The 13,487-nt window shown below is 40.3% G+C and overlaps 4 non-coding genes across 4 annotated transcripts; all 4 read right to left on the minus strand.

The window, feature by feature from the left end:
- Window positions 1–2,644: 2,644 nt before the first annotated feature.
- On the minus strand, window positions 2,645–2,717 carry trnav-cac (transfer RNA valine (anticodon CAC)). The gene has a single exon. It is a non-coding gene; the product is annotated as a tRNA-Val (tRNA).
- A 2,498-nt stretch (window positions 2,718–5,215) lies between these two features.
- On the minus strand, window positions 5,216–5,288 carry trnav-cac (transfer RNA valine (anticodon CAC)). Its single transcript has one exon. It is a non-coding gene; the product is annotated as a tRNA-Val (tRNA).
- A 2,498-nt stretch (window positions 5,289–7,786) lies between these two features.
- trnav-cac (transfer RNA valine (anticodon CAC)) lies at window positions 7,787–7,859 on the minus strand. Its single transcript has one exon. It is a non-coding gene; the product is annotated as a tRNA-Val (tRNA).
- Window positions 7,860–10,357: 2,498 nt separating this feature from the next.
- On the minus strand, window positions 10,358–10,430 carry trnav-cac (transfer RNA valine (anticodon CAC)). Its single transcript has one exon. It is a non-coding gene; the product is annotated as a tRNA-Val (tRNA).
- Window positions 10,431–13,487: the final 3,057 nt, after the last annotated feature.

Consider the following 13,487-nt stretch of genomic DNA (forward strand, 5'->3'; position numbering starts at 1 on the left):
CCTGACTTTTTTGTGTGAAGAACAGCTCTCCATTCAATTGAAAGGACAGCAGTTACACATCTACCAAGAGTTGTGTTTCTGCCTGGTATCGAGCCAGGGACCTTTCGCGTGTGAGGCTAACTTGATAACCACTACACTACAGAAACCCTACAGCACCGGCCGTTCAGGATCAGCCCAGCATTTCCTCCTTTTTGGTGCCTGCAAGGCATAGTTTAAAAACTGGCTTGAATTGTCTTCTCCCCGTTAGGACGCAAAATTCAATCCCACCAAGCAATGTTTTCTTGTTTCATTGCCTTTGAGAGACAGAATGTTACTCCCTAGGAATAATATGAAGAGCTCTACCGGATCACTGTAGGCTTATTCATTGGCATGGAAAGCAGTCCCTAGTGCACAAATTCTGCATCATTAACATTGCTTTGCATAGATTTTAATTGTCAGGAGACTATAAGGATGTTACTTTTAAGAATTAGCTAAGTAGCATAACTTATCTCTGTTAGGAGATCAAATACAGATGCACTCGTGGAGTTTCTGTTTTGTTTAATTTTGTTTGAAATACATGGATTAGCACACCCATCATGCTACAATGAGTTTTACATCATCCCTGTGACAATTGAAATCAGCCTTAAACACAGCTCCTAAAGCACAGTCCTTGCATCACCGGAGGACAAGCCTGCTGCATATATTGACTTTCTCGGTTTGCAAATGGAGACAGTGATGGGATATTTTTTTCCAACAGAGAAGCTACACTTTATGTCCATACTAAGATGCTAGTAATCTTCTGATCTTGAAATTTCCATTTTGCACAATGTAGAACCAAGTTGCAGACGAAGAGGTTAGGGATTTCACATGCGTTATAGTGCCGGAGTTTGGAGTACAGGACTTGGAGAACTCAATTGGAGTAACTAGGGAGTTCAGAAAATCATTTCCCTCTGCTGCAAGAAGGCCATTCGATTCCCTGGTGTCTACTTCAAATAGAAGACACAGAAACCAAAGAACCAGCTAATGTTTCTGCTCAGCTTCAATTCAAGGTCCTTTCACACATAATGCAAACGTGATGACCAATTCACTACAGACACCATGCAAAAATGCCTTGATGCAGTATGGTATCACTGCAATTTCAGAACAATTTTTTCACCAGCTCATCCCCAAAACTGAAAATGTGTGCAAATTATTTAGGAGAAAGAATGAACATCATTTATGCCAAAACCTTTCATATTTGGAAGTTCACAAATAGCTGCCATTTTATGCAAATTTCGTGGGTATGTTGGATGGCCTAAAATGCGTTTCATGAGCAGACGTAACTAAAATTCAAATGGTTCACAATTGTAATTTTCAGAAATATCTGATTCAAACTGTCAGAAAAAAATGCTGTTTAGCTGAAAGGGAACCCTCTAGTCCAACCTACACATCAGTCCAAACTGGTGGTCCTGGAAAATTGTAGGTTCTGTTCTTGCTTTCTAAACCTATGTAGCAGGGCCGTGTGAGCTCTTCACTGCTTAAGGCCATAAAAACCGAAGATCTCTTTCATTGCAGTCCCAATAGTTGTCCTCAGAACCTCACTCCTCTCAATTCTACCTTGAAGTCATGAACAGTATTTCCTTCTTTTACCATTTTGAGTGCAGTTAAAAAGCAGCTCAGCTGCAGTTCCATGATGCTGAGTTTAAGTTGATTTCCCTGTGCAGTTCTTTAGCCTCGCCTGCCCATGCTTCCCTTTGTTCCAACCATTTTATACAGTAAACACCAAAAATGGATGAAAGAGAAATGCTTCTGCACAGTATGGAAGCTGGGACATGTGACTTGGAAAGCAAATGCAATGACCACTACTCTAGACAAATCAAGAGAGTTCAAGATCTATATCAATCAATAATGATCCCCCAAAAAGGTCTTTTAGTCAACAGGATATATGACAAAATGATGTTGCGATTAGACAAGGAGCTTGGTGCCTCAGTCTGAGGACCTAAAGGGCGAACCGCACAAAGAGTCTCCCACTTGATACACTGCTTAGAAAAAGCACGTGCCCAACTACTGTGCTATCAAGAGGGATGTTTCTGCCAGGTATGGAACAGAGGACCTTTCTCGTGTTAGGCGAACATGCTGAGCACTACACTACAGAAACCACTTTAAAATGCTTCTTTGCCTCTCCAGCTTTTGCTCATTTTTGGGGCTTGAAAATCATAGCTTTAAATCTGGCTAAGCAGTATGACTTCTCAAGCATTAGGATGAAAATTCAGACAACCCCACCAAAGTTCTCTTGTTTCCTACCCTTTTAGAAACAGACTGTTGCTAACTAGGCATAATATGAAGAGTTTTACTTTATCTCTGTAGTTCTCTCATTGGCATATAGAGCATAACCTATTGCACAAATTGTGTATGCTTGATATTGCCTTGCAAGGATTTGTTCTTTGCCATAGACTTGATGAAAGAAACTTTTAAATTTCAGCTAATTAGCATAACCTCTGTTAGGAAACAAAATGAGAACACACTCACTGAAGTTTATGCTTGAAAGACTTGAATTAGCATAGCCATTATGCTATGAGTTTTAATTAATCAGCTTGGCCATTAATTAAGGAGCCTGACTTTTTTCTGTGAAGAACAGCTCTCCATTCAATTGAAAGGACAGCAGTTACACATCTACCAAGAGTTGTGTTTCTGCCTGGTATCGAGCCAGGGACCTTTCGCGTGTGAGGCAAACGTGATAACCACTACACTACAGAAACCCTACAGCACCGGCCGTTCAGGATCAGCCCAGCATTTCCTCCTTTTTGGTGCCTGCAAGGCATAGTTTAAAAACTGGCTTGAATTGTCTTCTCCCCGTTAGGACGCAAAATTCAATCCCACCAAGCAATGTTTTCTTGTTTCATTGCCTTTGAGAGACAGAATGTTACTCCCTAGGAATAATATGAAGAGCTCTAGCGGATCACTGTAGGCTTATTCATTGGCATGGAAAGCAGTCCCTAGTGCACAAATTCTGCATCATTAACATTGCTTTGCATAGATTTTAATTGTCAGGAGACTATAAGGATGTTACTTTTAAGAATTAGCTAAGTAGCATAACTTATCTCTGTTAGGAGATCAAATACAGATGCACTCGTGGAGTTTCTGTTTTGTTTAATTTTGTTTGAAATACATGGATTAGCACACCCATCATGCTACAATGAGTTTTACATCATCCCTGTGACAATTGAAATCAGCCTTAAACACAGCTCCTAAAGCACAGTCCTTGCATCACCGGAGGACAAGCCTGCTGCATATATTGACTTTCTCGGTTTGCAAATGGAGACAGTGATGGGATATTTTTTTCCAACAGAGAAGCTACACTTTATGTCCATACTAAGATGCTAGTAATCTTCTGATCTTGAAATTTCCATTTTGCACAATGTAGAACCAAGTTGCAGACGAAGAGGTTAGGGATTTCACATGCGTTATAGTGCCGGAGTTTGGAGTACAGGACTTGGAGAACTCAATTGGAGTAACTAGGGAGTTCAGAAAATCATTTCCCTCTGCTGCAAGAAGGCCATTCGATTCCCTGGTGTCTACTTCAAATAGAAGACACAGAAACCAAAGAACCAGCTAATGTTTCTGCTCAGCTTCAATTCAAGGTCCTTTCACACATAATGCAAACGTGATGACCAATTCACTACAGACACCATGCAAAAATGCCTTGATGCGGTATGGTATCACTGCAATTTCAGAACAATTTTTTCACCAGCTCATCCCCAAAACTGAAAATGTGTGCAAATTATTTAGGAGAAAGAATGAACATCATTTATGCCAAAACCTTTCATATTTGGAAGTTCACAAATAGCTGCCATTTTATGCAAATTTCGTGGGTATGTTGGATGGCCTAAAATGCGTTTCATGAGCAGACGTAACTAAAATTCAAATGGTTCACAATTGTAATTTTCAGAAATATCTGATTCAAACTGTCAGAAAAAAATGCTGTTTAGCTGAAAGGGAACCCTCTAGTCCGACCTACACATCAGTCGAAACTGGTGGTCCTGGAAAATTGTAGGTTCTGTTCTTGCTTTCTAAACCTATGTAGCAGGGCCGTGTGAGCTCTTCACTGCTTAAGGCCATAAAAACCGAAGATCTCTTTCATTGCAGTCCCAATAGTTGTCCTCAGAACCTCACTCCTCTCAATTCTACCTTGAAGTCATGAACAGTATTTCCTTCTTTTACCATTTTGAGTGCAGTTAAAAAGCAGCTCAGCTGCAGTTCCATGATGCTGAGTTTAAGTTGATTTCCCTGTGCAGTTCTTTAGCCTCGCCTGCCCATGCTTCCCTTTGTTCCAACCATTTTATACAGTAAACACCAAAAATGGATGAAAGAGAAATGCTTCTGCACAGTATGGAAGCTGGGACATGTGACTTGGAAAGCAAATGCAATGACCACTACTCTAGACAAATCAAGAGAGTTCAAGATCTATATCAATCAATAATGATCCCCCAAAAAGGTCTTTTAGTCAACAGGATATATGACAAAATGATGTTGCGATTAGACAAGGAGCTTGGTGCCTCAGTCTGAGGACCTAAAGGGCGAACCGCACAAAGAGTCTCCCACTTGATACACTGCTTAGAAAAAGCACGTGCCCAACTACTGTGCTATCAAGAGGGATGTTTCTGCCAGGTATGGAACAGAGGACCTTTCTCGTGTTAGGCGAACATGCTGAGCACTACACTACAGAAACCACTTTAAAATGCTTCTTTGCCTCTCCAGCTTTTGCTCATTTTTGGGGCTTGAAAATCATAGCTTTAAATCTGGCTAAGCAGTATGACTTCTCAAGCATTAGGATGAAAATTCAGACAACCCCACCAAAGTTCTCTTGTTTCCTACCCTTTTAGAAACAGACTGTTGCTAACTAGGCATAATATGAAGAGTTTTACTTTATCGCTGTAGTTCTCTCATTGGCATATAGAGCATAACCTATTGCACAAATTGTGTATGCTTGATATTGCCTTGCAAGGATTTGTTCTTTGCCATAGACTTGATGAAAGAAACTTTTAAATTTCAGCTAATTAGCATAACCTCTGTTAGGAAACAAAACGAGAACACACTCACTGAAGTTTATGCTTGAAAGACTTGAATTAGCATAGCCATTATGCTATGAGTTTTAATTAATCAGCTTGGCCATTAATTAAGGAGCCTGACTTTTTTCTGTGAAGAACAGCTCTCCATTTAATTGAAAGGACAGCAGTTACACATCTAACAAGAGTTGTGTTTCTGCCTGGTATCGAGCCAGGGACCTTTCGCGTGTGAGGCGAACGTGATAACCACTACACTACAGAAACCCTACAGCACCGGCCGTTCAGGATCAGCCCAGCATTTCCTCCTTTTTGGTGCCTGCAAGGCATAGTTTAAAAACTGGCTTGAATTGTCTTCTCCCCGTTAGGACGCAAAATTCAATCCCACCAAGCAATGTTTTCTTGTTTCATTGCCTTTGAGAGACAGAATGTTACTCCCTAGGAATAATATGAAGAGCTCTACCGGATCACTGTAGGCTTATTCATTGGCATGGAAAGCAGTCCCTAGTGCACAAATTCTGCATCATTAACATTGCTTTGCATAGATTTTAATTGTCAGGAGACTATAAGGATGTTACTTTTAAGAATTAGCTAAGTAGCATAACTTATCTCTGTTAGGAGATCAAATACAGATGCACTCGTGGAGTTTCTGTTTTGTTTAATTTTGTTTGAAATACATGGATTAGCACACCCATCATGCTACAATGAGTTTTACATCATCCCTGTGACAATTGAAATCAGCCTTAAACACAGCTCCTAAAGCACAGTCCTTGCATCACCGGAGGACAAGCCTGCTGCATATATTGACTTTCTCGGTTTGCAAATGGAGACAGTGATGGGATATTTTTTTCCAACAGAGAAGCTACACTTTATGTCCATACTAAGATGCTAGTAATCTTCTGATCTTGAAATTTCCATTTTGCACAATGTAGAACCAAGTTGCAGACGAAGAGGTTAGGGATTTCACATGCGTTATAGTGCCGGAGTTTGGAGTACAGGACTTGGAGAACTCAATTGGAGTAACTAGGGAGTTCAGAAAATCATTTCCCTCTGCTGCAAGAAGGCCATTCGATTCCCTGGTGTCTACTTCAAATAGAAGACACAGAAACCAAAGAACCAGCTAATGTTTCTGCTCAGCTTCAATTCAAGGTCCTTTCACACATAATGCAAACGTGATGACCAATTCACTACAGACACCATGCAAAAATGCCTTGATGCAGTATGGTATCACTGCAATTTCAGAACAATTTTTTCACCAGCTCATCCCCAAAACTGAAAATGTGTGCAAATTATTTAGGAGAAAGAATGAACATCATTTATGCCAAAACCTTTCATATTTGGAAGTTCACAAATAGCTGCCATTTTATGCAAATTTCGTGGGTATGTTGGATGGCCTAAAATGCGTTTCATGAGCAGACGTAACTAAAATTCAAATGGTTCACAATTGTAATTTTCAGAAATATCTGATTCAAACTGTCAGAAAAAAATGCTGTTTAGCTGAAAGGGAACCCTCTAGTCCGACCTACACATCAGTCCAAACTGGTGGTCCTGGAAAATTGTAGGTTCTGTTCTTGCTTTCTAAACCTATGTAGCAGGGCCGTGTGAGCTCTTCACTGCTTAAGGCCATAAAAACCGAAGATCTCTTTCATTGCAGTCCCAATAGTTGTCCTCAGAACCTCACTCCTCTCAATTCTACCTTGAAGTCATGAACAGTATTTCCTTCTTTTACCATTTTGAGTGCAGTTAAAAAGCAGCTCAGCTGCAGTTCCATGATGCTGAGTTTAAGTTGATTTCCCTGTGCAGTTCTTTAGCCTCGCCTGCCCATGCTTCCCTTTGTTCCAACCATTTTATACAGTAAACACCAAAAATGGATGAAAGAGAAATGCTTCTGCACAGTATGGAAGCTGGGACATGTGACCTGGAAAGCAAATGCAATGACCACTACTCTAGACAAATCAAGAGAGTTCAAGATCTATATCAATCAATAATGATCCCCCAAAAAGGTCTTTTAGTCAACAGGATATATGACAAAATGATGTTGCGATTAAACAAGGAGCTTGGTGCCTCAGTCTGAGGACCTAAAGGGCAAACCACACAAAGAGTCTCCCACTTGATACACTGCTTAGAAAAAGCACGTGCCCAACTACTGTGCTATCAAGAGGGATGTTTCTGCCAGGTATGGAACAGAGGACCTTTCTCGTGTTAGGCGAACATGCTGAGCACTACACTACAGAAACCACTTTAAAATGCTTCTTTGCCTCTCCAGCTTTTGCTCATTTTTGGGGCTTGAAAATCATAGCTTTAAATCTGGCTAAGCAGTATGACTTCTCAAGCATTAGGATGAAAATTCAGACAACCCCACCAAAGTTCTCTTGTTTCCTACCCTTTTAGAAACAGACTGTTGCTAACTAGGCATAATATGAAGAGTTTTACTTTATCTCTGTAGTTCTCTCATTGGCATATAGAGCATAACCTATTGCACAAATTGTGTATGCTTGATATTGCCTTGCAAGGATTTGTTCTTTGACATAGACTTGATGAAAGTAACTTTTAAATTTCAGCTAATTAGCATAACCTCTGTTAGGAAACAAAACAAGAACACGCTCACTGAAGTTTATGCTTGAAAGACTTGAATTAGCATAGCCATTATGCTATGAGTTTTAATTAATCAGCTTTGCCATTAATTAAGGAGCCTGACTTTTTTCTGTGAAGAACAGCTCTCCATTCAATTGAAAGGACAGCAGTTACACATCTACCAAGAGTTGTGTTTCTGCCTGGTATCGAGCCAGGGACCTTTCGCGTGTGAGGCGAACGTGATAACCACTACACTACAGAAACCCTACAGCACCGGACGTTCAGGATCAGCCCAGCATTTCCTCCTTTTTGGTGCCTGCAAGGCATAGTTTAAAAACTGGCTTGAATTGTCTTCTCCCCGTTAGGACGCAAAATTCAATCCCACCAAGCAATGTTTTCTTGTTTCATTGCCTTTGAGAGACAGAATGTTACTCCCTAGGAATAATATGAAGAGCTCTACCGGATCACTGTAGGCTTATTCATTGGCATGGAAAGCAGTCCCTAGTGCACAAATTCTGCATCATTAACATTGCTTTGCATAGATTTTAATTGTCAGGAGACTATAAGGATGTTACTTTTAAGAATTAGCTAAGTAGCATAACTTATCTCTGTTAGGAGATCAAATACAGATGCACTCGTGGAGTTTCTGTTTTGTTTAATTTTGTTTGAAATACATGGATTAGCACACCCATCATGCTACAATGAGTTTTACATCATCCCTGTGACAATTGAAATCAGCCTTAAACACAGCTCCTAAAGCACAGTCCTTGCATCACCGGAGGACAAGCCTGCTGCATATATTGACTTTCTCGGTTTGCAAATGGAGACAGTGATGGGATATTTTTTTCCAACAGAGAAGCTACACTTTATGTCCATACTAAGATGCTAGTAATCTTCTGATCTTGAAATTTCCATTTTGCACAATGTAGAACCAAGTTGCAGACGAAGAGGTTAGGGATTTCACATGCGTTATAGTGCCGGAGTTTGGAGTACAGGACTTGGAGAACTCAATTGGAGTAACTAGGGAGTTCAGAAAATCATTTCCCTCTGCTGCAAGAAGGCTATTCGATTCCCTGGTGTCTACTTCAAATAGAAGACACAGAAACCAAAGAACCAGCTAATGTTTCTGCTCAGCTTCAATTCAAGGTCCTTTCACACATAATGCAAACGTGATGACCAATTCACTACAGACACCATGCAAAAATGCCTTGATGCGGTATGGTATCACTGCAATTTCAGAACAATTTTTTCACCAGCTCATCCCCAAAACTGAAAATGTGTGCAAATTATTTAGGAGAAAGAATGAACATCATTTATGCCAAAACCTTTCATATTTGGAAGTTCACAAATAGCTGCCATTTTATGCAAATTTCGTGGGTATGTTGGATGGCCTAAAATGCGTTTCATGAGCAGACGTAACTAAAATTCAAATGGTTCACAATTGTAATTTTCAGAAATATCTGATTCAAACTGTCAGAAAAAAATGCTGTTTAGCTGAAAGGGAACCCTCTAGTCCGACCTACACATCAGTCCAAACTGGTGGTCCTGGAAAATTGTAGGTTCTGTTCTTGCTTTCTAAACCTATGTAGCAGGGCCGTGTGAGCTCTTCACTGCTTAAGGCCATAAAAACCGAAGATCTCTTTCATTGCAGTCCCAATAGTTGTCCTCAGAACCTCACTCCTCTCAATTCTACCTTGAAGTCATGAACAGTATTTCCTTCTTTTACCATTTTGAGTGCAGTTAAAAAGCAGCTCAGCTGCAGTTCCATGATGCTGAGTTTAAGTTGATTTCCCTGTGCAGTTCTTTAGCCTCGCCTGCCCATGCTTCCCTTTGTTCCAACCATTTTATACAGTAAACACCAAAAATGGATGAAAGAGAAATGCTTCTGCACAGTATGGAAGCTGGGACATGTGACCTGGAAAGCAAATGCAATGACCACTACTCTAGACAAATCAAGAGAGTTCAAGATCTATATCAATCAATAATGATCCCCCAAAAAGGTCTTTTAGTCAACAGGATATATGACAAAATGATGTTGCGATTAGACAAGGAGCTTGGTGCCTCAGTCTGAGGACCTAAAGGGCGAACCGCACAAAGAGTCTCCCACTTGATACACTGCTTAGAAAAAGCATGTGCCCAACTACTGTGCTATCAAGAGGGATGTTTCTGCCAGGTATGGAACAGAGGACCTTTCTCGTGTTAGGCGAACATGCTGAGCACTACACTACAGAAACCACTTTAAAATGCTTCTTTGCCTCTCCAGCTTTTGCTCATTTTTGGGGCTTGAAAATCATAGCTTTAAATCTGGCTAAGCAGTATGACTTCTCAAGCATTAGGATGAAAATTCAGACAACCCCACCAAAGTTCTCTTGTTTCCTACCCTTTTAGAAACAGACTGTTGCTAACTAGGCATAATATGAAGAGTTTTACTTTATCTCTGTAGTTCTCTCATTGGCATATAGAGCATAACCTATTGCACAAATTGTGTATGCTTGATATTGCCTTGCAAGGATTTGTTCTTTGCCATAGACTTGATGAAAGAAACTTTTAAATTTCAGCTAATTAGCATAACCTCTGTTAGGAAACAAAACGAGAACACACTCACTGAAGTTTATGCTTGAAAGAATTGAATTAGCATAGCCATTATGCTATGAGTTTTAATTAATCAGCTTGGCCATTAATTAAGGAGCCTGACTTTTTTCTGTGAAGAACAGCTCTCCATTCAATTGAAAGGACAGCAGTTACACATCTACCAAGAGTTGTGTTTCTGCCTGGTATCGAGCCAGGGACCTTTCGCGTGTGAGGCGAACGTGATAACCACTACACTACAGAAACCCTACAGCACCGGCCGTTCAGGATCAGCCCAGCATTTCCTCCTTTTTGGTGCCTGCAAGGCATAGTTTAAAAACTGGCTTGAATTGTCTTCTCCCCGTTAGGACGCAAAATTCAATCCCACCAAGCAATGTTTTCTTGTTTCATTGCCTTTGAGAGACAGAATGTTACTCCCTAGGAATAATATGAAGAGCTCTACCGGATCACTGTAGGCTTATTCATTGGCATGGAAAGCAGTCCCTAGTGCACAAATTCTGCATCATTAACATTGCTTTGCATAGATTTTAATTGTCAGGAGACTATAAGGATGTTACTTTTAAGAATTAGCTAAGTAGCATAACTTATCTCTGTTAGGAGATCAAATACAGATGCACTCGTGGAGTTTCTGTTTTGTTTAATTTTGTTTGAAATACATGGATTAGCACACCCATCATGCTACAATGAGTTTTACATCATCCCTGTGACAATTGAAATCAGCCTTAAACACAGCTCCTAAAGCACAGTCCTTGCATCACCGGAGGACAAGCCTGCTGCATATATTGACTTTCTCGGTTTGCAAATGGAGACAGTGATGGGATATTTTTTTCCAACAGAGAAGCTACACTTTATGTCCATACTAAGATGCTAGTAATCTTCTGATCTTGAAATTTCCATTTTGCACAATGTAGAACCAAGTTGCAGACGAAGAGGTTAGGGATTTCACATGCGTTATAGTGCCGGAGTTTGGAGTACAGGACTTGGAGAACTCAATTGGAGTAACTAGGGAGTTCAGAAAATCATTTCCCTCTGCTGCAAGAAGGCCATTCGATTCCCTGGTGTCTACTTCAAATAGAAGACACAGAAACCAAAGAACCAGCTAATGTTTCTGCTCAGCTTCAATTCAAGGTCCTTTCACACATAATGCAAACGTGATGACCAATTCACTACAGACACCATGCAAAAATGCCTTGATGCGGTATGGTATCACTGCAATTTCAGAACAATTTTTTCACCAGCTCATCCCCAAAACTGAAAATGTGTGCAAATTATTTAGGAGAAAGAATGAACATCATTTATGCCAAAACCTTTCATATTTGGAAGTTCACAAATAGCTGCCATTTTATGCAAATTTCGTGGGTATGTTGGATGGCCTAAAATGCGTTTCATGAGCAGACGTAACTAAAATTCAAATGGTTCACAATTGTAATTTTCAGAAATATCTGATTCAAACTGTCAGAAAAAAATGCTGTTTAGCTGAAAGGGAACCCTCTAGTCCGACCTACACATCAGTCGAAACTGGTGGTCCTGGAAAATTGTAGGTTCTGTTCTTGCTTTCTAAACCTATGTAGCAGGGCCGTGTGAGCTCTTCACTGCTTAAGGCCATAAAAACCGAAGATCTCTTTCATTGCAGTCCCAATAGTTGTCCTCAGAACCTCACTCCTCTCAATTCTACCTTGAAGTCATGAACAGTATTTCCTTCTTTTACCATTTTGAGTGCAGTTAAAAAGCAGCTCAGCTGCAGTTCCATGATGCTGAGTTTAAGTTGATTTCCCTGTGCAGTTCTTTAGCCTCGCCTGCCCATGCTTCCCTTTGTTCCAACCATTTTATACAGTAAACACCAAAAATGGATGAAAGAGAAATGCTTCTGCACAGTATGGAAGCTGGGACATGTGACCTGGAAAGCAAATGCAATGACCACTACTCTAGACAAATCAAGAGAGTTCAAGATCTATATCAATCAATAATGATCCCCCAAAAAGGTCTTTTAGTCAACAGGATATATGACAAAATGATGTTGTGATTAGACAAGGAGCTTGGTGCCTCAGTCTGAGGACCTAAAGGGCGAACCGCACAAAGAGTCTCCCACTTGATACACTGCTTAGAAAAAGCACGTGCCCAACTACTGTGCTATCAAGAGGGATGTTTCTGCCAGGTATGGAACAGAGGACCTTTCTCGTGTTAGGCGAACATGCTGAGCACTACACTACAGAAACCACTTTAAAATGCTTCTTTGCCTCTCCAGCTTTTGCTCATTTTTGGGGCTTGAAAATCATAGCTTTAAATCTGGCTAAGCAGTATGACTTCTCAAGCATTAGGATGAAAATTCAGACAACCCCACCAAAGTTCTCTTGTTTCCTACCCTTTTAGAAACAGACTGTTGCTAACTAGGCATAATATGAAGAGTTTTACTTTCTCTCTGTAGTTCTCTCATTGGCATATAGAGCATAACCTATTGCACAAATTGTGTATGCTTGATATTGCCTTGCAAGGATTTGTTCTTTGCCATAGACTTGATGAAAGAAACTTTTAAATTTCAGCTAATTAGCATAACCTCTGTTAGGAAACAAAGCGAGAACACACTCACTGAAGTTTATGCTTGAAAGACTTGAATTAGCATAGCCATTATGCTATGAGTTTTAATTAATCAGCTTGGCCATTAATTAAGGAGCCTGACTTTTTTCTGTGAAGAACAGCTCTCCATTCAATTGAAAGGACAGCAGTTACACATCTACCAAGAGTTGTGTTTCTGCCTGGTATCGAGCCAGGGACCTTTCGCGTGTGAGCCAAACGTGATAACCACTACACTACAGAAACCCTACAGCACCGGCCGTTCAGGATCAGCCCAGCATTTCCTCCTTTTTGGTGCCTGCAAGGCATAGTTTAAAAACTGGCTTGAATTGTCTTCTCCCCGTTAGGACGCAAAATTCAATCCCACCAAGCAATGTTTTCTTGTTTCATTGCCTTTGAGAGACAGAATGTTACTCCCTAGGAATAATATGAAGAGCTCTACCGGATCACTGTAGGCTTATTCATTGGCATGGAAAGCAGTCCCTAGTGCACAAATTCTGCATCATTAACATTGCTTTGCATAGATTTTAATTGTCAGGAGACTATAAGGATGTTACTTTTAAGAATTAGCTAAGTAGCATAACTTATCTCTGTTAGGAGATCAAATACAGATGCACTCGTGGAGTTTCTGTTTTGTTTAATTTTGTTTGAAATACATGGATTAGCACACCCATCATGCTACAATGAGTTTTACATCATCCCTGTGACAATTGAAATCAGCCTTAAACACAG

This window comes from Electrophorus electricus, chromosome 2, assembly GCF_041902795.1.
Source record: "Electrophorus electricus isolate QZ-2024a chromosome 2, ASM4190279v1, whole genome shotgun sequence".
Lineage (NCBI taxonomy): Eukaryota > Metazoa > Chordata > Actinopteri > Gymnotiformes > Gymnotidae > Electrophorus > Electrophorus electricus.